Here is a 23240-nt window from a genome sequence, read left to right on the forward strand (position 1 = left end):
GCCTCAGCAGAGTATTGATCCAAATCTTGCCAAACAAGGCAGGGAGTGAGAGGCTTTACATGGACCACCAGCTGAGTCTGGTGAGCAGCACAAGCAGAGCACACGCACCAAGCAGTGCCAAAGCTCAGCCAAGAGCAGAATTTTATCTGTTGACTCATTTAATAGGATTATTTACTAAATCACATCAATAACAATTATTATTGAAGACTCTAATGATTTTATTAAGGACAGTTCTGTAAAAAATTCTACTAAAGTCCAAATAGCTTTGGAAGGGAGAACAGAAGCTCAGCAAAGTCCCAGGTTCCCTGTGGTCACCCCTGCACCCTCAACAAGTCCTCAGGTACCACTCTGCACAATCTGTAGAAGTGGCAGTCAAGACAGATGTATTTATAGGGTATATTCCTGACCAACTCTGCCCTAAGAGGTGCCTTTTGCCCAGGATGCCTCTAGAACCCTTTTACTTTCCACTCAGTTGGCTGCGTCCAGGCTGAGTTACCCACCCCACAAGGAAAATTGTCTTCCATGGCTTAGTGCCTGTTTACCTCCAGCACTCTGCAGACACGGTGCCTCATCCAAAGCCAGACAGCTGGTGGCACAAGCCCCTCCATCACTTACAAACCCTCACCTTAAAGGGAGCTGTGGGGTCTGCCAGTGTGCTGTAAATACCCCCCCATCATACCTCTAGCAGTCACGTCTCCCTGGCCACCCAAAACAAACAGTCCCAAATGTTCATCTTGTTCTTTTCTGATGGATTACTGGCTCAGATCAAGCCTCAGTGGCTGGGGCAGCCCTGCCAGTGTGAGCTGCTGGCACCCAGCAGGGCCGTGTCCCCCTCGCACGGCGTCACCGAACACTCACTGAGCTGTGACCAGCACCAGGCAGGTTTGTGTTGTCTTTGGTGGTCAGAGAACAGAGCCTGCTGTTTTCTCAACAGAGTGAGTGTGGAAAGCAGCTTGTTTTACATGGATTAAACAATTATTGACACTGTCACAGAAAAGGGCTTTTGGGTTGTATCTGCTACAGGAATAATAGAGTGAATAGATTTTTTTTTCCCCTGAGCTCTCAGAATTTTTAGTAAATGCTGGTTATTAAAGGGGCCTAGAAAAACACTGGGGGAATAAAATGAGGAGCATGCAATTAAAACTGTGCCATTCCTAAACGTAGCCACAAATCAGTGACTAGGGAAAGGGGAAACTTGCCATTTAAAGACAAACTGTTCCTATTCAGTTACGCCTAGAAGCTTGAAGCAGCAATTGTCAACAAGAGAATAAGCAATATTACCCTTGAAAATATAAACAAATTTTAATTACAGTTGACATTTTTGAGACTGGTGCTGAGTACTGTCATCAGATAGAAAATTGCTGTCATGTCTCTACCCGTGGGGACACGAACACTTAGTGGAAGTTACTCTAAGTGTAAACCAGGCTCCAACCTGCTTTGTACTGGCCTTGCAGTCAGGAAGGAAAACTTAAGCTGTCATAATTTGATGACAAACTCTGGCCGATTGAGCAAAACCTCTCCAGAATATGGCGGGGATGCTAAAATCTTCCAGCAATGAGCAGAGATTGAGTCTGAGCACTCAGGGGAAGAGGCTCTCTCCAGTCTTGCTCCTCCACTCCCTCAGCAGAGCCCTGGCAGCAGCAGCTCTGCAGAGCAGGGCCTTCGCCCTCCAGAGACTTCTGATGCTTCTGGGGCTGGATGTGCTGCACGGAGAAGGGCAGGGTCCTGCCCTGGGAGAGGGGAGGTGGAGCTGTGCCACAGCCAAGGGAAGCGGCATCACAGGGCAGCTCTGCCTCTCCTGCCCTGGCAAAACCTCAGGGTGGCACGAGCAGGGCTTCCCCTCCCTGCAGATACACGAAATTCACTCTCTGCATTTCCAGTATTGGACAGCAAGATTTTAGTGAGGAGTGAGAAGCAGCTGTAACATTTAAAGCATCAGATCTGCTTTCTAGAAATGGTGCTTTCCAGGCACCTGCCTTCCAGGGCAAACACTGACTTCTCCATGGATTGCCAGGCCTGTGGCCCACTTTTGTTTGCCTTTGGATGACATCTGCTCAATCCAGATGTTCAGAGCTGGGCTGTACCAGGACTCTGAGCCAGCACTTCCCACTGCTTAGAGCAAACCTCCCACCTAACACAGGCTTCACAGAAAATCAAACCCTGAGTTCTCTGAGTTTGGCAACCAAGAAAAGCAACTGAAGTTTTTCTAAGGAAGCTGCAGGCCTCTCTTCAGAGACAGAGCTGGAAGCAGCTCCTTCCTGCCAGGGTGTGATGGCAATTCCCATCCCCAGCGCTCACAAGCTGCTGTATGGAGAGCAAAGGCAGCTCTGAAGGAAGAGGCAGCACAAGACAGTGACACGTGAAAACAGGGCCAAAGTGCAGATTTCAGTGTCTGAAGTAAGGACTGATTCCAGCCCTCTCTTCCTCCGTTCTGTCCAGCTCCCTGAAAGCCTGAAAGAGGGTAATAATGGGGGAAAAGGGATCCCAACCTAGTGTTTTACAAAGACAACATTGAAATTTTTGTGAGCTGACCAACAGAACTATCCATTGAGGCAGAGGCTGGGAAATACCAAATTTCTTCTCCTAAAAGAAGATGGGTCTGGAAGGGACATTTCTTATTTAGTGATGGAAGGAAGTGAAACAAAGCAGCAGCATCTCCCTTCCTTCTAAAACCAGCACAAAAGATGTAAGGGGCTTTGATATTGATAATAGCCTAAAAGAAATGCATGCTGTCAGTGAGCTCATCCTTGTGACCCATGAGGCAGTTCTCCTGCCTTTCAGCTCTGTCTCTGGGCAGTGTCCCCAAGATCTAACACAAAGTAATTGTCAGTACATTGTGACTTTGACTGGAAATCCCAGTGCTGAGAAAGGAATCTTCTGGGCTTTGATGTAGAGATTTTGGCAGCATCTGTGGCTCCCCATCTCAGAACACACTCATTTGATGTATTGTTGAGTAGAGGTATTTGTTATCTTCTCAGAGAACATGCATGTAGCTTGGTAAAGCTATTTCCTGACTGCCTTCTAAGACAGATAGTACAAGGGTTGTTTCTGAGGCATCAGTTCATCTGATACAGAGAACAAGGCTGGAGACAAATGTAGAGACCTCCAAAGTGTTGGCATGACATGTCACTTTGAGGTCCCTTTTGGTTCCTTCCAGGCACACTGTGGCAGAAAGCAGGTTCCCTTCATGCAAACAACAATGTCATTTTTGTCTAGCACGTAAAGGGGTTGAGGAGACAGTCTCTCCTGGATCAGGAATATGGACTGACAGCAGCAGGAAAGCTCCCTCCAGGACCCACACCCTGCCTGTCAGTACAGGCTGGTCCATGTCTGTGGTGGGATGGACTCGTTCCCACCACCAGTACCCCCCCCACACTCTCCAATCTAGCCAGTACAGCATGAACCTGATGATTTTTCTGCCAGCATTCGCCTGCAATAGGTTTTTCTCAGCATCTGCCAGGCTCCCCCTTCGCTGTGCGAGGAAAGAGCTACACTTGACTGTTCTTCTGTAACCTCAGGAAGCTGAGCCTCTCTAAAGCTGTTTTGGGACACTGCCATGAGCCTCTTAGGAATATTAAGGCACCGTGGTGAGCAGCACATGACGCTGCAGCAAGGCTGTACCACTGCCAGTGCTGGGTGGAAGGTCCTTTCCACAGTGTCCCTGCATTTTTATCTGTGCCAGAGAGACACCAGTAGCTCTTCCAGTAACTTTTACAGACACTGTACTGAATGCCTTAGGGAAAACCAAGCTTAAGGGCATTTCTCCAGAACAGGGAAGGGTACCAACACACCTGGCCAGGTCCTGGAGCAACCAGCACACCTTCGGTGCTGGACCCCTCTTTGTTGCTGGGGCTCTAACCTAATGCTTTTATGTAGGATTGCTGTGAGGTTTTAATTCCCTGGCTCATCCCTTTATCTCTTTTGAATTATCCTAGCAAGTCTCTAATCTGTTACAATTTCTTTTTTTATTTCCCAGGATCCAATCTACGAAGTTCCCCCTCACCCCCAGAGCTGCCATTAGCTGGTGTAAGGTTTTGCTGGAGTTTAGTTGTTGTTCTTCCTATGAAGCTTTAGAAATGCCCTTCTCTCTTCTGTAGCTTTTTTAATATTTGTACCACCCTGGTATCTCTACCTTGCCTTGCCATGTAATAATGAGATAAAAATGAGCATCAAAGAATGATATAAATGAGAGGTCTAAGTTATTTTGTGAATGCTGTTTAACAGTTTAACCACACAGGTATGTTTATAGCTACATCCATTACACAAGAGGAAACAGGTCCTAGGAAAGTGTGGTACCCCCTTGTTGCAAGGGCAGCTTGCAGCCATCACCGGAATGGACATCAAAATGTCCTTTCCCAGGAAATTATGCGGTCACCTATGTCCACAATTTGAACAATTCCTGTTTGCAACAGACCAGGGCTGCCCTACCTGGCATGCCAGTACACCCAAAGAAATCAGCCTGGCCTTGCCAGGAGAAAGACACCTCTCACAAACGTACAAAGAGAGTTGAACATGTTTAACATCTTGCTGGATCAGCCTCCTAAAGTGTTTGAAACAATGGAAGAGGAAAGCATGTGTTCCTTTCAACACAATCTGTGCCTTATAATCAAGTCTAAATGCTCACAATCCGCTCAGATCCTAATGAGAAGAATGACATAAATGGCAGAATGTTCTGCTCTTTCTACAGGTTTACAAAAATGAAATTAAGCATTGGCTTTCTATTACAAAACAATAGGCAAATTGAAGACCAATTATGCAAACCCATCAGAGAACCTGGTGAACTGTGGAGAATTTTGCATTTCTGAGGCGGAACGACTTTTTAGATGAAAAAAACCCCTCTACTCCAAGAAATTGAGAACATCTGTGCCATCAAAGAAAGAATGCAGTGAATAATTGGACAATCATAGACAGGCAGCCATTTGAATATGAAGCCATTTCTAATGTGGCAGTGGAAGGGAAATTACAGAATGCCAGTGCTGCCTGGCTGTCACTCGCCTGTGCCGCTCCCTTTGTGCCTATTATGGCGTGTGGTGTGCTCACTTCAGAGGAGCCTGCAGGGTCGGCAGCGGGGTCTCCAGGGTTATCTGCTTCCATTATTTTGCACATCAGACACATAATGAAAAAGGAGCAGGCAGAGAAGTGCTTGAGCATTTACTTTCTCCAGCATCCGAGTTTAAGTACACCTTTAACCCCCTGACAGACAGCCCAACCTGCAGCCTCCCCCGGACAGCTGACTCGCAGCATGCAGCAAATATTCTCCCTCTGTCAGCTGACAAACTTTGGTGACCTCTTGCCTCAAGCATTATTATCCTCCTTGTTTCCAGCAGGCAAATCCCACATGGAAGGGGAGGCACATGGAGCCACCTGGCAGCCTGCAACCCTGCTGACTCCCAACCTCTCTGCAGGAGTGAGCTACAGAAACCCTTCCTGGCTCCAGCCGGTGGCATCAAACCGTGGCTGGACATCTCCAAAACGTGGGTAAAGGCCCAGGGGATCTGAGCAACACACAGCCAGGGTTCATCTCCAACTCCAGCAGCTAAAAGGACTTGTCCCCAGGCAGTGGAGGCTGAGCTGGGCACACACTGTTCCCAGGAACACACCTCTGCACCAGCCCCACGCTGCTCCTCAGCAGGACCACTCTTGTTGCCGCATGCTGTGGAATTGCAGCGTGAGGGGAAAATGCTTTAGGATATCTTCCAGGACAAAATAGGAAAAATAAAAGTGATCAGCATAGTTGTGATTTCATGGCTAGTTGCACAGATATTCATGTGTTACTTTGCACAGTCAGTCTAATAACCAGCTTTCAGAAGGACAGACAGCGTAATGAATGGGTTGTAAAACATGCTCATAAAAACATTATAGCATGTCTTGGAGCATTTGTTAGCTGTTTGTGATTTACTGGGTCCCCTGTTTTACATTTTCTTATAACTTGCACATTTCCTCTGAAAAATAAGCTTTCAATGTGCATGCAATTTATTTTAATTTCCCTCCCCCCTCACAAGATGATAAAACTTTTACAGCCATGCAAGAATGGCAATATTGTAGTCACGAGGTTCATTATACAGTAATTAATACATGTTAATATCCTGTAAATATTATGTTATAATGGCTTTAAGTAAATACATACTGTACATTTGCAGTACCTATTAAGTCAGCGACACTTAAAATGAAATGTGACTAATTAATCTGTTTAAAAAGTCTAATGTCAACTTGGATATTCTTTAAAAACTACAGTAGTGTTGCAAGCCTGAGCGGTGATTCAGTCAGCATTTAATTATGGAACTTTGACATTAATGGTTACTTTCCTGGTTTATTTAACTGGATTGGACACATGGGCCAGCATTAAAGGAATGAGAAGGGTAGAAGGAAGGTCTCATTGTTATAAGAAGCTAAAATCCCAAATAATACATCCCATTACCATTAGGTTGAGTGGCTGCAAACTTGCCCATGGATTATCATGGCAGCCTCCCCTTGCAATGGGCCTGGCAGCCCTGGTACCCTGCTCCACACAAGAGTGCAGCCCCAGAAATGCTTCCTTCAGAAGGAACTGGTGGGACTCCACCATGGTTTTGTCCATTTGAGGCATCATATCACTTTATTAAGGGATGGTGCCTGGTGCAGCCACACAGTAGCAGCAGCAGAGGCTTTGTTCTCTGCTCAGCCATGGCCTCAGACACTGCCTTTGTCCTGCACTGAGTTTTCCTTCTCCTCATGGAAGGCACCCCCTCCCAGGCCTATCACCTTTTAACAATTTCAGTAACTCCCCACTGTCCTGAATGTGCAAAGGAAAAAAAAATCCCCCAATTGCTGCAGCCATGAGGCACAAATGCAAGACAAGGTGTCCCATGCGGAACAAGGGGCCCAGGAAGGGTCAGCTTTTCTTTTGCCTATGCACTCAGCAAGAAGAGATGAGACAGAAGGCAAAATCTTTTCCAATGGATCTCATAGGTATTCATTTTCTATAGAAGTCTTCATCTCAGGATGCATGTGTCTATAGAATGCCCATCAGATTAGACCTGCTGCTTTACTGTAGGGTGTGTGAAGGAGTCTATCTCCAGCTTTATAGGTGCCAAAAAATAAATGCAGCTCTGTGAATTGCAGCCTTGATCGTTCCCAAGAGGTGGGGTGCAGGCATTTCAGAGACACACACTAAATCTGAAACAGAGCAGGAGAACAGCCCAGTTCACCCAAACCCCTTACCAATACCCACAGCCCCAAACAAATCAATGCTCTCCAAAGGTAATTCCAATGAACCATAATTAAGCAAACAGAGTTCCACCAGAAACAAAGGCAGTTTAGGAAGCTTCTCTTCCATTAATGGAAATTGTTAAAAAGTCCTTCTTCCAGATATTCAGATATATTGCCAGGAGCATGAATGCAAGAAGTCTTGGACTCTTTCCACTTTTCCATGATCAGTTTCTTTGGGTTTTTACCATCAAACTAAGCTGAATAAGCTTTCTTTTCAGGGCAATTCTCTAGTCTGTGCTGGAGGTAACAGTTTGGGAGAACCATTTTACAGGGTAACTCCATCCCCATCACCCAGCAGGGTGGCGGCTGGAATTGATGTCCTCCTTGGGTGCTTGGGGAAGCACAGCCAAGACAGGACTCCAGATGCTGGGAGGCATTTTAAGATTATGGAGATAAATGACAAGAGCTCAAGAAAGGCCAAAAATGTGTGTGTAAACAAAGAATGTTGGTCTAGAGGCTGTGGTCTGGTGAAGCAATGCTGAACTAGACCCAAGACAAGAAAGTGAGGTTTCAGATATATTTTCCTTCCCTTTCCCCTGAGGGCAGCAGCCACTGTCTGGTCTTCAGTGAATCAGGGCAATGTGAGGCTATCCCAGCTTGTTTCCATCTGACAGAGCCCAAAGTGCCAGCTGGAAAGCTGGGTGTCATCTGGCTGTACTACCTTCCGGGCAAACCCTTTCCCCAGGCAATTACCCATCAAAAGAGATCACTTCAGGTGTGAAGCAGAGCCTCTGGCTTTGTGGCTGCGCTGCAGTGACAAAGTGGCTGGGATAGCTCTGAAACCTGGGTCCTCTGTATAACAGAAGCCCCTGAAATCTTGCATTTTATGTAATGCTGCAGCATTGGCTTTAGAAATAGGGAGAACAGCAGCATTCCATGGCATGCTGCAAACACAAGAGCATGGATAAATAGAGCACCAAGGAGGCAGAGGTAGTGGCTGGAGGTGGGAGATTTGCATCCCAGGCTGGGATCTCCCATAGCTTTCCTCAAAGGTAAATCACTTAACCCTGTGCCTCAGTCTCCCTACTACTAAATCACTGTTCATGTTTGGTTACCTCCTAAGTCACCTCTGGGCTTATCTAATTAACATTCACAAGACCTCCAGAGATAGAGCACTTTCATAACTGCATTGTATGTCTTGTAATCTCTTGATGTTCCCATGCAGAAGAGATGCCACAGAGCATGGGAACACCCTGGGCAAGCCCTGACCTGCTCTTCACTTCCAAGAGCTCTTTTCTCAGTGACCCCTTTTTTAGCAGCACAGTCACCTTGGCCTCTCATGAGTGGGAGTGATGTGCAGCATCCCTACCACCAGCTTCCATGAGCCATGGAAACCTGCTGTTATGACCAAGAGAGGCAACCAGCACTATTATTTGGATCATTTGCTGAGGTTTGTAACCTAGAATTAATTTTCACATTGAGTCCAAACGCTGCCTATTTCACACATATCTGGGTAGCAGACAAGAGCCCTTTTAGCAACAGAAGCAAACAAAGCTACAATCAAGCAGCCCAAGGTACAAACCTTTAATAGTTCAGTAATCAGTAATAATCAACCCTTCTCTTTATGTTCAGGGAAATCTAATAGAACCCAGCTACTCTACAGTGAATACATTTTCATTTACAAGACTAAACGCAAGCATACGTTATCTACTTAATTAAAATCTAAATTCTCTAACTAACCATTTGTTGTTTCTCCTGGGTGCACATTACATACATTACTGGTGTTTTCCTGAAATCTATTGCTAATGGATTAAAATAACTCGATGAAATTTTACTTGCCACATGAGGTTATGAAAGACCACAAAATGCTCTGGTACTGTGCACGTAGGGAACTCCTCCCCACCCAGGACTGCAGTTCCCATTTCTCTGCGCTAGGAACCCCAATCCTTCCCCCATGTTCCTCTCTGGGGACAGGGAAAATGTGACTCTCCCAAACACCAGTGCAACTGCTCAGTCTGGAAACTCATCTCATTAGCACTTGGTCAGGAATGGTTTTGGGAACACAGTCAAAGTACAGACTTGGTGGGATCAGAGTGAGGGGCATCATTAACCATACAAAGGGTGAGATTTGAGGTCCTGAATGTACAACTCTACTGCCAGGTTTGACAGACATGACACTGAGACCTGAACCCTCTGAAACACCAGCTGGGAGCCCGGCAGAACGTGCCAGCACATCTCTAATGGCACCAGACTCTCATCTTCAGAAGCAGAAATGCTCACAAGTGTTCAGTCTCCCTGGAAGAGGGAGCACCTTTGAGTATGGGAGTCTCTCTGTACATCTGCCAGATTTTGGGAAGAAAAGACAGTAGAAATTAATTAACTGCCATTGTTTAATTAGAAAGTTGTCCTTGGTAGTTTCCCTTTCTCTGAGCCAATTCTGTTCTTAAAATCTTTCTGCACAGGAACATGTGGCTGTGCTGAGTTGGTTTGGTTGTGTGTTGGTGGCACATGGTCCTCGTGACCCTCAGTTCCTGTGTCTGCACTCCCAGGGCCACAAGAGGCTCCTCAGTACTTCAGGACTACATTTTCTCCAGAAAGCTCAAACATATCCTATATTCAAATTAATGTCATTGCTTCCCTGGTGGTGAAACATTGATCTCCTTGCATTTTCATGCCTCTTTCCCAGGGGACCATCCACCCTCTGAGGAGGCACAGCTGGCCCCTTCTCTGACAAAAGGCCAATTATATGTCCAAATTATGAACATCTTCAAAGGGTCACAGTCTTTACCACTGGTGCTAAACCTTGCTCATTTGCTGGCTCTCTAGTTACATCTCCTTTGCATAGGTGTTAAACACCATTAGCTGGTTTAAGTGTCATGAAGAATCTCCTCCATAGAAAAGTAGGGAGGGGGAGAAGAGGGGTGGAGGTGAGGCATTATCAAATTAAGACTGATGGCTACTGCTCATGAATGAAAGGAACCTCCCTACAGCCTCACATCATTACTGCAAATCACATTATTTAGAGAGATGCCACCAGGAATTCTGCTTTGCTTCCAGCAGACGCAGAGTAAAAGGGCACCTTCTCAAAGCCATTCAGGCTATTCTGTGTTATAATTAAAAACAATTTCTATCCTCAATAGGGTTTGATTCAGGTAACTCATTACCCCCGAGAGCCATTTGTGAGACTAAATTGAGAATGCAAATTAATGTCAGCTTTAACAATAATGCTTCTTTTCTTCCTGCTTTCCGCCTCTTTTGCTAGCTTCCATTTTTGGAAGCTTTCTTTGATATCAAGCAGGTGCCTAGAGCAGAGTTGCCAGGGGACAAAGAGGATTTTGTACCTCTCTTATTAGATGCTCTTTTGTGCTTAATTGCTGCGGTCCTGGCACTCCAGGCAGTGCCAGTGCTACACCTGCAGTCAGAAGCACAGAGCTACCTGCCTCTCCCCAGCTGCAGCCCTGGGCCAGGGCTTTCTCCATCAGCTGAGAGAGAGCAGTTCTTGCTGTGCTTACAGGCAGGAATTCCCCAAACCCCTCTTCACAGTCCTCCCACAAGGGGCAATTGCTCAGGTTATTACTGTAACACGAGCTGGAACATCCGTGTGTCCTCTGCAGGGAAACCAAAGCTCTCCAACCACGGACATTGCTCTGACTCCACCTGCACTTGTCATGGTTCTCTCTAACTTGCTATCCTCTTGTTTGATCATGTGATTATATTAGAATTGTTTTGCATGCTCTTCTCTAACTCCTGGCTTGTATCCAGTCTAGTGGTGCCTCAAATCCAGCCCAGCCAAAGGATACTGGCTATTCTTCACAAAGGAGAGAGCAGCAAATACGAGAACTGAAAAGTTTTGCTGCTGTTCCTTGCTTAGACAACATGTGACCACAGTAGCAGTGTGGAGTGACACAAGGTTTTGGCCTGGATTAAAGGGCAGGAGTGTGTGCACTGGGCTGCTGCACTGATCAAGCATGGCTTACCCATAAACTCACACCAAAAGGGGAGTAAGAGTCCTCTGTGCCTCCCATCAAACACCCACAAAAGGCCAAACAGGTAAAGCTGACCAAATAATTATTGCTAAAAACTGAAGTAAGCCAGAAACCCTGGCCCCAGGGGATGGCTGGAATGCAGAGCAAGTTGCTGCTGCTGGTCCCTGCTGGTGGCTGTAGCAAAAAATGCAAAGCTGTTATTTATTGTCCTTTATTCCTGTAGCATTTGATGTCTTTAATGTGGTCTTCACACAAGAGTGTGATGAAGTGCTCTTACTTCCATTTCACATACGAGGAAAGAGAGACCCAGTCTCCTATTCTCAAAAAGCACTTGAGCTCCTAATGCCCTTGGAAATCAGCTGTAGTGGAGCTCTGCAATACCTGGGAAAAACACACATGCTCGGGGGGCTCATGCAGCCTTGCAATACTGCCAGCTGCACAGTGACACCTCCAGAGCCCTGAGATGTGCTGGATGAATGCCCTGGGGGCCGTGTCTGCCCAGGAGAGAGCAGCTCTCAGGGGCTGGTCTCTGCTGCTGAGGCATCCCCAGGCACAGCTCGCCCTTTCCAGGGAGCCAGTCACTCCAGACGAGGATGTCCTGCTGAGGAAAAGCTGCATCTCAAGCACAGAGAGCATCAGCAAACTCAGAGCACTGAGGATGGGGGATATGGTTTGGAGCCCTTCTTTCTCCACGGCATAGCCTTAGGACAGATCCAAGGGATTATTCCTGTTCTGCAGCAAGTGGAAGTATTTTGAAGGTCCTCTGACTCATGCAGGGGAATCCCAGCTCTGCTCCTGACTTTTCAGTGGCCTTCAACAAATTATTCTTCATCTGGAAGGTGTCCCCATCTGGAAGAGCCAGTTACTGGTGCTGGCCTCAGATTTGATGGATTAACTTGTTACTAATTCCACCGTGTTCGACAAGTCCAGAGCATTCCTTACTAATCAGCAGAAACTTATTAATTCTCATTATGACTGCTTCTCATGTCCTTTCCCATAAAGCTCACTGGGAGATACAATAGTTCTCTAGAACACAGGCAGAGTCCCTTGGAAAAATCAGCAGGAAAAAACAATCAACCCATTTCTTTACAAAAATAACTTCATATCACTATGGGAATTTGCCTCACATTAGATTTCCAGAGGAATTTTCCACTCACTCAATTTCTTAGCTTTTTCCCCACAGACAAACTGCCTTTTAAACCCACATTTTCTGGGTAATTGGACTGAAAATGGGTTTTTCATGGCAGAGAATGGAGCTGTCTCCTCATGGTTGCCAGCCCACACCCCAGAGGCTCTTCACTTTGTCCCCTGAACATGAAGTTGACACCAGTATTCCCAGTAGGTTGCCAGATGCAAACATCAGTGCTTCCCTCTCAGGACAGTGCCAGACAGGATCCCACATGGCAGAATTCCTCAGGAAACCCCTTCCTGCAGAGCACCACAGCTGCTTGTGTTTGGGGTGCAGGGAAGCATCTCCCACTTGTGGAGGTTGCTCACCACAGCCATGGAATATCCCGTGTGTAAAGTGGCAAAGCAATCCCAGGATGGAAGCTGTACATCCAAGTCCAAATGACTCCAAGGAGAGGCAATCTCCTTGCAGTGGCATTTGCAGGATGCAGGTGGTGACCTTCACACTGAGGGAGCTCCCACCCCACCTGGATGCATTGTCCTCTGATGGATGCAAGCTCTGCTACCTCTCTGGGCCCCCTTTCCCACGAACAGGAGCAAGGGGGGAAGGAGGTTGTTCAATTTTTTTTTCTTGGGGGGGAAGAGGCTATTTACTTGGTTATAAGCCTGGCTGACATTTTGACTTTGAGCTGCTTGGAGCAGCTACATCTCTTGCTATGCATATTCATGATAGCCATCATCCTTGCTGACACATCAGTCACCTTTGGAGCTAAAACAATGAACCACGACAACTTGTGATAGCAAGGGCTCCCACCCCTGCCTGCTGAGGCACCACGACAAGCACTCACAAAGCCAAGAAGGCACCTGTCCATACTAGAGAGGGAGTTTTTAGTTTGACCCTCCAAAATAAAAAATGTAAGCAAGACTACAACCCCACACATTTCTTCTTGATCTTCCAGTGGAAAAAAAAAACCCTGAAAATTGTATTCTTGGTAAAACAAAGTGTTCATTTGGAGGAATACTGTAGTTCTTTAATGCCTCAAAAAAAAAGCACAAGAACTCAAAAAATTATTGATAGAAAAATCTGATGTTTCCCTTCTATTAATTAGTTTCCCTTCTGCATGCAAATTGACCTACCAAATTCACCTCAGTCTGAATCCACTGATAGGAAGAAGTTTCTTCCTTTTTGCACAAAGCTATTACTGAAAATTAATTTTGATTTGGAGTCCAAGTCCTTGGGCAAAGGAGTAAGCCCAAATCTCAAAAAGAGGGAACAACCAAAACCTCTATTTCCTTGAGAACAATAAAATCTTAACAAGTCTCCTGATGGTATCACACATCAAAATCTGTCAGAAATTGCTTCCTGAAAGAAAAGATTACTCAATTTATCAAATAACTTGTAAATTCATATGTCTGGCATGAGCAAGACTCAAGGGAGTTGCATGAATTTTAACAAAGGACTCTGGCTCCTCCCTGCCCATTTCACTTGAATGAAATAAATGTCAAGAGAAAGTGGCCTGAAATGTCTTTTGGAATAAGATGGGATTCCCCATGATGAACGGAGGGGGACTGGCCAGATTTGGTGCCTAAGGCAGTTTGGCATGACAGTGGCAGGAGCTTTGGCCTGTGGAGCTGCTGCCTGGAGCAGCACAGCCCCTTGAAGGCTTCCTTGCACCCTCCTATACCTCTGTCCTCTCTCCTATATGATACATGCATCCATACTCCTCATCCTTCCCTAACCCTTACTCTGCTGCTTCCACACCTGTACTGCTCACATTCCCCGTATGCCCTCCCCCTTACCAGCATCCCTCCTCCAAATGCAAGGACCCTGCAGGTCATGGAAGAGGCTGGATGGATGAGATCTAATCCCAAAATGTCCTTTCCAGCAGGCAGATGCTCCCTCCCCAAAGAGTGCACAACAAAACTGGGAACACCCTTCAGAAGTGGAAGTGTTCTGGGCCACACTGGATGTGGCTGGTCCAGTGGAAGGTGACCGTGCCCAAGGCAGGGCATGGAACCAGATGAGCTTCAGTGTCCCTTTCCCACCCAAAGCAGTCTGAGATTCTGTGATATTTCCCTATAACCTCAGCAATCTGCTGCCACACCTGACATCCAGCACTGAGAGTGAGGGATGGGGTGGCTGATGGGGCAGGAGGAGAGCCCAGCCTGGGCAAATGCCTGGTCTTGCTGCCTTCAGACAGTGCAGAGTGCTGCTGTTTTGAGAGCTGCCAGGAGGTGGATTCTCCCCAAAATGCCAGCCATTACCAAATCCCCTTCCCACGCCTGGGTGGGCTGTTTTCAGTCACAGACTCACTGTAGCAGCAGTGTTTTGCCTGCAGCTCAATACACAGGCATGCCAATCGTGCGTCTGAAGAGACATTTTAGTTGTGAGCGGTAGTCTTTCTTAGCTGAAAGCACACCAGTGCACCCATAAAAGCAGTATAATCTCAGGAGCAGAGGGAATGCTGCTAGAAGGATTGGTTTGAGCCAGGCTGATTCCTACTGTATTTTCTCAGGAAAAATCTCCAGGACAACTGTGCAAGAACCAGAACCACTGATCTGGCTGCTGGGCTCAGCCTGGCTCTCACCAGGGGTCTTCTGGGTCCCCTCCACTCTCACAAGCACTTCTCTGACTCTGTTCAGTGCTGCCTAAGCCCCGGGGGGCTGCGTCCTGCCATGTCATTAGATCCACCATCTGACCATATGTCCATTCTCTTTTAAAGCACAGCCTTGGGAACCCAAGGCCTGAATTCAGTTCTGGTCCTGAGACAATCTCTCTACATAACGTTGGGCAGGAGATTAGATATCAGTGAACTCCAGTTCACATTCTGCAAAATGGGAGCACACTGCTTTATCTGTTCAGAATGTTAGCTCAGTGACCCAGACACTAGACAGATGGACATACACTGACTGGGGACCCTCAAAATGTCACTGCCATACACGTGAACATTATTCTTTGGGAGCATCAAATGGATATTACAGTACTTGCCTGTAGATTTACAATTTCTGTCTTCACAAAAGCAAGCAGAAAGACCATCAGACCATCCTGCCTGGCTAATACATCTAAGAAAACCCATTAAGTCATCCTTGCAATCTAAACCCATGGGGACAGGCTGACAGCCCAGTGCTGCTGTTTCCTGTGCTGTCTACACCTCCTGAGCCATCCTCTCCCCTGCAGAACCATTGCAAGAACACCAGTATTAGCTCTGGTCACCTGGCAACGTCAGCAGGTCTTTGGGGAGTGTGCAGCCTGCCTGCCATGTAGAGCTCTGGCCTGCAGGATCTGCTAATCCACCTGTGCTGGCCAGGAGAGTGTGAGAGAAGCTTGCCCATGGGGAAGGGAAGGCACTGCAGCCCCAGAGGCTGAGTCCTTTGAGCGTGGCTGAACCATTTCAGCCTCCTTTAGAGCAGTTACATGCATGAACGCTAGAAACTGGGAAAGCTCAGAACTGTAAGGCAGGGTGAGTAAGGGAGGAGAAAAATGAAAGCTTTTGTCCACAGCAGAAGCGCCATGCTCTGTCAGACAAGGTTCCATTCCACAAGACTGTGAAATAACAATAACACTCCTGCTTACGCCATACATTTTCATGCTGCTGTGCCCAGAGAACTTTACTTCTGTGAGAAGCTGTGAGTTTCACCCAATGGCATTTGGAACTAGTAATGCCCATTTCAGGCTAGACAGATGGGGTACAAAGACCCCTCAAAATGAGCTGGGAAAGCCACAGGACTCAGACAGCCTAGGCAGAGTCCATCTGCAGGAGCTCACACATGACTCCACTGAATACACCACTCACTCCAAGATGAGAATCTGAATCAGAACTGCATTTTCCCCAGCTGATAACATTTGGATGGGAGCACAAACAGCTCAAGTCACTAAAAGCCTGAAACAAACATCCTTGATCCTGTGGTGGAGAAAGTATTTTTGTTCTTCAGCATCTGGGATGGCTCGGGAGCACTGGTGGGGAACCAAAGCCCCTAAGTCTAGACAAGGGAAATAAATCTACAGCTTGTCAAGATAAAGAAAAAAGGTGTATTTGTTTTCTGAATTAATAAAGTTCAGTTTAATCTCTGTTCCACTAGGCTGCAATTCCACAGAGTGTGGTGAATTCCTGCAATGGGAGCAGAGGGTATCCTGCAGGCCCCAAAGCTGTACTTTTGCATGAATTAACAAAAACTCAGTGTTCTGTGCAAATCTCATCTGACTGTAAGCTGAGCTTCCTAATAGAGAAACCACTTTTTTCTTCAATTAGAGAACCTTCAGAATTCAGCTCTTGAGCCTTCATTCTGAATGACAATATGCCCCATTTCCATCATAAATCTAGCCTGGGTGCCACACTGTCTCTGCTCTACATTAAACCATGGGCTGCGGTGATGAGGGGAGTGGGATGGCCTTAGAAGCATTGGGTTTCAACATTACCAACACTCAAGGTTTGTCCCAGCTTTCTGCCCACATGCAGCTCTAAATCTTCTTTGATCAACCACGCACACCCAAGTCATGCCAATTCTCCCACCCCCAGCTTCTCCTTCTCCCAAGTACTGTGCACTGGAAGCACAAACATTCCCAGCTTCAGATGAAGAACCTACTCACTGAGCTCACCTGAAGATATTTATTTTGACCTAATTTGTACCTTGCAGGAGGCAGTGTGATGTCACCCCCCTGCATACAGCTCCTGGACTACACCACACATCCTCCAGAGCAGCAGCACTGGCAACAGTAAACAATAACAAACAGTGATTTCAGCATTCTGCAGGATCTACGTGCATTTTAGATGCTCCTATTGCTAGAAAATGCGGTCATTAGTTTGAGCACTCTTCTGGGGTTTGGAGAAAAAAGGCTGGTAAAGAAAATGTACCATCACCTGCAAGCTGAGCAACCTACATGAATTTGTTCCTTCTCTTCCTACTCATCCCAGCCCTACACTAGAAAAGCAGTCTAGGGTAAAATTGGGAGAGCAGGATACTTGGGAGAGAGAAGCAGAGACGAGGGGTTACTGTCCTCTCCCAAGGATGAAGGAAAGCTTTCTACTATACCCAGGAAAGGGCAGGAGCGAAGGACTGGTCTCAGGCCGTGTATGAGGTGGGAGTACTGAAGGGAAATGGTTCTGAAAGCAGAAAGGTTTGTGTGCTTAAAAAATTGTGAAACTCATTACTTTTGTTCATGTGCTCCCTGAGTGGCATTACTGTGCATTATGCTCTGTAAAGAATGAGGTGCTCTTCTGCTGTGCTTCACACTGGCTATTGAGAGATATTCCAGGCTGGCAAGACCTTGTATGAAGCTATTTTAGTTTTCTTCAGAGAAAAGCAATGCCTTTTCAACAAATAGAGAAAAAAAAGAGAGAGAGAGAGTTCTCTTTTCTTTCTGCCATTGTTGCTAGCAATGACGAGGCTGCTCCAGGATGGATCCACAGGCACTATACACAGATCAGGTCATTGCCTTCAAAGCCTAACTAGTTTATGCCAGTTTGGGATTTGGCCCTGTGTATTCAAGCCCACTTCAGCTCTCTCCACATTCTCACTTGCTATTAACTCTGCTGAGCTGAGGCCCCATATCACTGTTTCCTCTGATTTTTCTTGATACTTCCTCTCTCTGACCTCTTTTGGAAGAGCTGGTAACAGCTTGCCTCCTTGAAAGTCGATTGTTTCCTTCACATCAAGTGAGAAGCAAGGTCAAGATCCAGCTGCTACCAACTGATAGCTTTAAAACAATAGCTTTTGGTGGAGACCAAACTAATCTACTCTGAGCTCTTTTTTGGAGAGAGGTGTGAGGAGTGGATTGAGAATGGGTCTTTACACCTCCTGCTCAAAGCAGGCAGCCTGCTTTGATGACAAACCAGGGCAAATAAAGTGCTGATAGAAGAGATCACAGGGCTGATCACAGAGAGCACACAGGCAATGTGTTGGTTCCCACAAGAATGGAGCCAAGAAAACATTTCTCCAGAGACTAAATCCTTCACTTTTGCAAGAAAAAAAACCACTTAAAAATCTACGTATGACAGAAGCATTGTCCCAACACTGTATTTTGTTACTTTGCTACTGAGAAAGGCTGGTAAGGCTGAGAGACCCAGAGATGGGCTGCACAGAGTCCTACACATTTCTGGTTTCCAACACAATGGAGATAGAGGTGGACAAAGTGGATTAAAACACATATTAGCCTATGATGTGACCGAATTCCGCTTTCAGGGACTTAGCCAGGTAATTATGCTTTAACAGAAGTACAAACAAACCCAAACAAATGAAAAACCCAGGAGAAACCCCCTGGAACAGGAGCAGCTCAGCAGAGCCATGGTCAGAACCTAAAAGCCATCATGCTGCTGAGGGCCAGCCCAGACTGCTTTCTCAAACCAGTTTGCCCAGCAGGCACAAGTCACCATGTGCCTGGCAAGAGCTCCTCAGGAAGCACCCACATGACCTTCATAGTGCCAGAACACATTTCACACCTTGGGCTGCTTGTTTGCCCTTCACTGCTCCCCACTGAACCTGTTCCTGCACCACCCTCCCAGCAGCTGCAGCTTGTGTGGGTTGAGGCATCCTCCCCTTCCCCACCGGTGTCCGCTCAGGGGCTCAGCTGGCTCTGGTTCCCTCCACCCTTGGGAATGAGCCTGACGGCTTCTCTGAGGGGTCTGTGGGGAATGAAGCAAAAGGGATTTGGGCCCTCAGCATGAGGGGTGATGAGCACATCTCTCATCAAGTCCCTCTCTGGAGGGGTTTTTTCACTGGTCCCACAGCCTCGACTTGAAACCTTGCCTCCTGAGCTGCTGCTGAAAGCCAGCTGTCTACCATTTATATTGTTAATTCATTAAAACCAGTTCTTTATCCTCTCAGGAAACAACAGCAGTCCTGCTTACTGGCAGACAATAACATCGGAGGGCTGCAATCGCTGACAATATCAATTATTTAGTTTTCTGCCAATTCCTATTAGACTTTCCAGGCTAGAGAATTTACACTGTGTTATTGAATTAAAAAACAGCTAAAAGCTTTAGGGAATCCAAACTAATTAGCCAGCATTTGTAAACCCCTTTGTTCATGGTAATTTGTTTACAAGAGTAGCTCAACCTTTTAATTATGGGCACACTCACAGGCCACATCCTGTACCATTACAGGCAGCTTTTTTTTGTTTGGTACAAGAAGAGCAAAGATGGGGAGGCTAATTTTACTTTAATGAGTCGTGATGACCCTGCTTGGCACTGGATGACCCTAAAATGTAAGTGTGTCTATAATTATAACTAAGAAAAACCCACTCTAGATGCTTTGAGTAGGCCAGAAATTATCAGCATCCAACAGCCTTGGCAATACCAGTCCAGAGCCCTGCCTCTCACTCCCTCTCCAGCCTCTGTTACAGATCTCATCTCAAGGCAGTGTTTCACCCTCCTGCCTATTTGAATCTATTTGGTTTAACTCCTTCTGCTTTAGGCTTGAAAGATGAATGGTTTAGGTATTCCAGAACAAATTGCATCCTCACTTGTGATGACAACCCTGTCATGACAATTGGCACTCGTCTCTTGGCAGGTTGTCCTTTCTACCTGTGCTGCCATTTGTCATCACAACCCATGACCCTGCTCCCCAAACCATGAGCATCATCCACATTTTACAGGTCCTTTCCCTTTAGCATGAAAGTAAGGGTTTAGTTTTGGAAGAAACGCTTATGGTTCTGATTGATAGAGGATTTTTAGTCCATTAAACAGGAAGCTGTAGCAAACTGTTTGCTTTCTCTTTTGATGGCTTTACCAGACTGAGTGCTGCAGTAGAACTGTTCCATGGGAACTGGGCAGAAGTGTTTGGGCTGAGGTCCCAGGAGCAGGAGGTTTCCTGCCTGTGGTCTGTGACCATCTTTCCTTATGCAGCAATGCGTGGACATGTAAATAAGAGAAGTAGCCAGTGTTTCCCCACTGGTTTCTTCACTGAAAAGCTGTGCAAGATTACTCCAAATCAACAGTGAAAATCTTGACGTTTGCCTTGACATTGAACAGAAATTCTGAATATGTTCATTTCTGAGGTAAAGGGTGGCAAAGAAGGGAATGCAAATGAAGTGAGATGTCCCTCAATGAGGGAACGCGTAGTAGATTACAGGAAAATTGAAATGCAAAGATTGCAATAAAGTTCCTAGTTTGTTTTGAATAGTTCCAGGAAGCTTGTTCAGATAAAATCTGTATCTGTATTTTTAAAAATGTATCAAACTTCATTTAAGGGGGAAAAATGCTAATACAATGTTTAAAACTGCTTCATCACTGGTACACAGTGTATTGGGCATCCATCAGTCTGATCTAACGTGTAAGAGACTCACACAGTACAGGGTACAGGGATCCTGTGGACAGCAGGGTCTAACCAGGGCACAGGACACAGCACTGTTTACTCCCAGTATCTGGCACTGGTTTGCTGGGCCCTTGGCTAGGTTACTTTCACCCTCTGTTGTTCTGTTTTCCAACCTGGAAACTGTTCCCAGCTCATCTTCCATCCTACCCCCAACCCTGGAAGTGTTCAAGGTCAGGTTGGATGGGGCTTGGAGCAATCTGATCTAGTGCAAGGTGTCCCTGCCCATGGCAGGGGCTTGGAATGAGATGAGTTTTAAGTTCCCTTCCAACCCAAACCATTCTGAGATGATTCTGTGACTCTGTGTCTCTCAGGCACTCTGGGGTCTGCATGGATATTACCGAGCTCACTGGCTCTGGGTGTCATCTGACAACAGCACATTCAGCTTTGCTTTAAGGGCAGCTGAACATTATGTTTAGGTAGAGCAGCTGATTTAATCTCTTTAGGAATTTTTTTATGAGGCTCAAATAGCATCCATAAAAATGGAGATGGGCACAAGTGTCCCTCAAACATCCAGGTCTTCCGGACCACATTTAGTTAAAATATCATTAACTGTGCAGCATGTTTGACAAGAATGTATGACAGCACTAGCCATATGGAAAGCATAAATATTAAATACTGTATATTGCAGCCATTTGCAAGAAACTGCATTAATCCCTTGAAGGTTAATGAGAATTATTCATGTGCATCTGAGGGAGAGAAGTACTTCACTTTAGAAATTGAACAGCTTGACATGCCTGATTTTTCACTTACCAATAAATATGAAAAGGGAAAATGGATGGACATCTTAGCAATGTGCCTGGATGAGAGGCTCATTGAGCAACTCAGAGGTTTGTTTTGTCAAATCAATATTTTACATCATTAATATTTTCAGTTCCAGGAATCAGTGAAACAATAAATCCTGCCTGATCACAGATGGTTTGCCACTGTGTAGATATTCTTGCAAGAGGGGAAACAAATGTCAAGGAGTCAAGACAACCCTGGTTTGTTTAGTTAAGTCCTGAGAGTAAAGTGGAGGGATCAATACCTGCGTGGGGCCTGCTGAGAGACCCAGGAAAAGAGGGAAAGAAGAAATGAGGCAGAATTATCCTTGATGGGCAAGATCTACCACTGACATCATGGAGACCACTCTATTCATGTGTTTGAAGCATCTCACCAGAAAATATGGACAGATATTTAAAAAGAGTTTCCGTGAGTAATGGGTGTGATTTTTTGCAGTAATCCCTCTTGAAATTATTTCAAATGGTTTTTAAACATCTTTGTTATGGCCTGTTTTTACATGAGCCACCTGCATCAGCAGAGTTATTAAAAACTTGAAATGATAAAATTTCTCTGAATTGATGAAAATCACTTGTTGTCAGTGAAATCTTCATGCTGCTTTGCAAGGAGCAATTTCTAGAGATGGCTAAAATTGTGGATAGCTTTAATTAAAGTGTGGGTTTGTTGGGGTTTTTTTCAATAGCATCCTTGGTAATGAAAATGCTTTCCCTTCCTTTTTCTCCCACCTTGTACTTTTTTCATAACACGGTCACCATATTCATGCTGCACATTTTGGCAAATTCCAGTCATGATACCTGCATGGTTCATGGTGACTGGAACAATTTAGTCTCTACTAGCCATGAACATCATCCTATGTAAAACTGGGACATTTAACTGTCTCAGCAAAGAGAAAAGCATACTGTGACTAGAAACCACACCTTCCAGAGCCTTCAGGGCAGCTTGCAGAACAGATTTTCAGCTGATGTGAATGACAGGAGCTCCCACAGCTCTAGGAAGCAGTGGGGCTGGACTGATTTCCACCAGCAGAACATTTAGCTCTGCATATGCTCCCTTCAGTGCTAAATGCTCGTGCTCCAAGCTCGTTCCTGCTCAGCCTGAAACAGGTAGTGAAACAGTTGGAAAATACAGGGAACTGACAAAGGCACCATCTCTGCAGAAGCTCCTTAGGAAGCAAAGCCTGTCCACCTGAGGAGGGAGGATGGGCCACTGCAGCTCTACTTTGCCTGAGCTCAGCCTGTGCCCTCACCCCTGGCTCTGTGGTGCTGGTTTGGACACGGCAGCTCCCACGGAGGGCTGCAGCAGGGGCAGTGCTGGGGCAGGGAGAGCCGATGTGCTGGAGGCCAATGTGGCTGAAGCTGCTAGAGGGGCTGAGAAAAGGGGCTGATGGTGACCTGGGGATGCCCTAGAAACTGGGTCAGGGGAATGAGAGGGGGAATGAGCTGACAGATCAAGCACAGCGCTCTGTCTCTGCACAAAGAGCATTGGCAGATGTGTCAGTGCATCCCATCACACAGGCTCTTCCTTCTCAGATGTCTGGATTTCCAGTGCTAGTGCTTCAAACGTGGCTTGTGTGAAACAAGTCCAGAGTGCCATCAGACAGATGTCCCCCTGCAGCACAGTATAGGTGATGGGAAGCTACTGGGAGAAATCCTGTGCTACTGGGAACATCCTGCCCTATTTTCTGTGCCAGAGCAGCCCTGTGCTGGTGTGCAGTGATGCGTGTGGACCAGGGGCAATTGCACATACAGCCAGCTCCTGGTCCCATAGAAACCTTACTGAATCATGTAGGATCCACATGCAAGCTCAGCACTGTGGTTATCAGTAGCTGGACTTCAAGGAATTAATGGACTT

This window comes from Corvus brachyrhynchos, unplaced genomic scaffold (genome assembly GCF_000691975.1).
Source record: "Corvus brachyrhynchos isolate BGI_N302 unplaced genomic scaffold, ASM69197v1 scaffold15, whole genome shotgun sequence".
Taxonomy (NCBI): Eukaryota; Metazoa; Chordata; class Aves; order Passeriformes; family Corvidae; genus Corvus; species Corvus brachyrhynchos.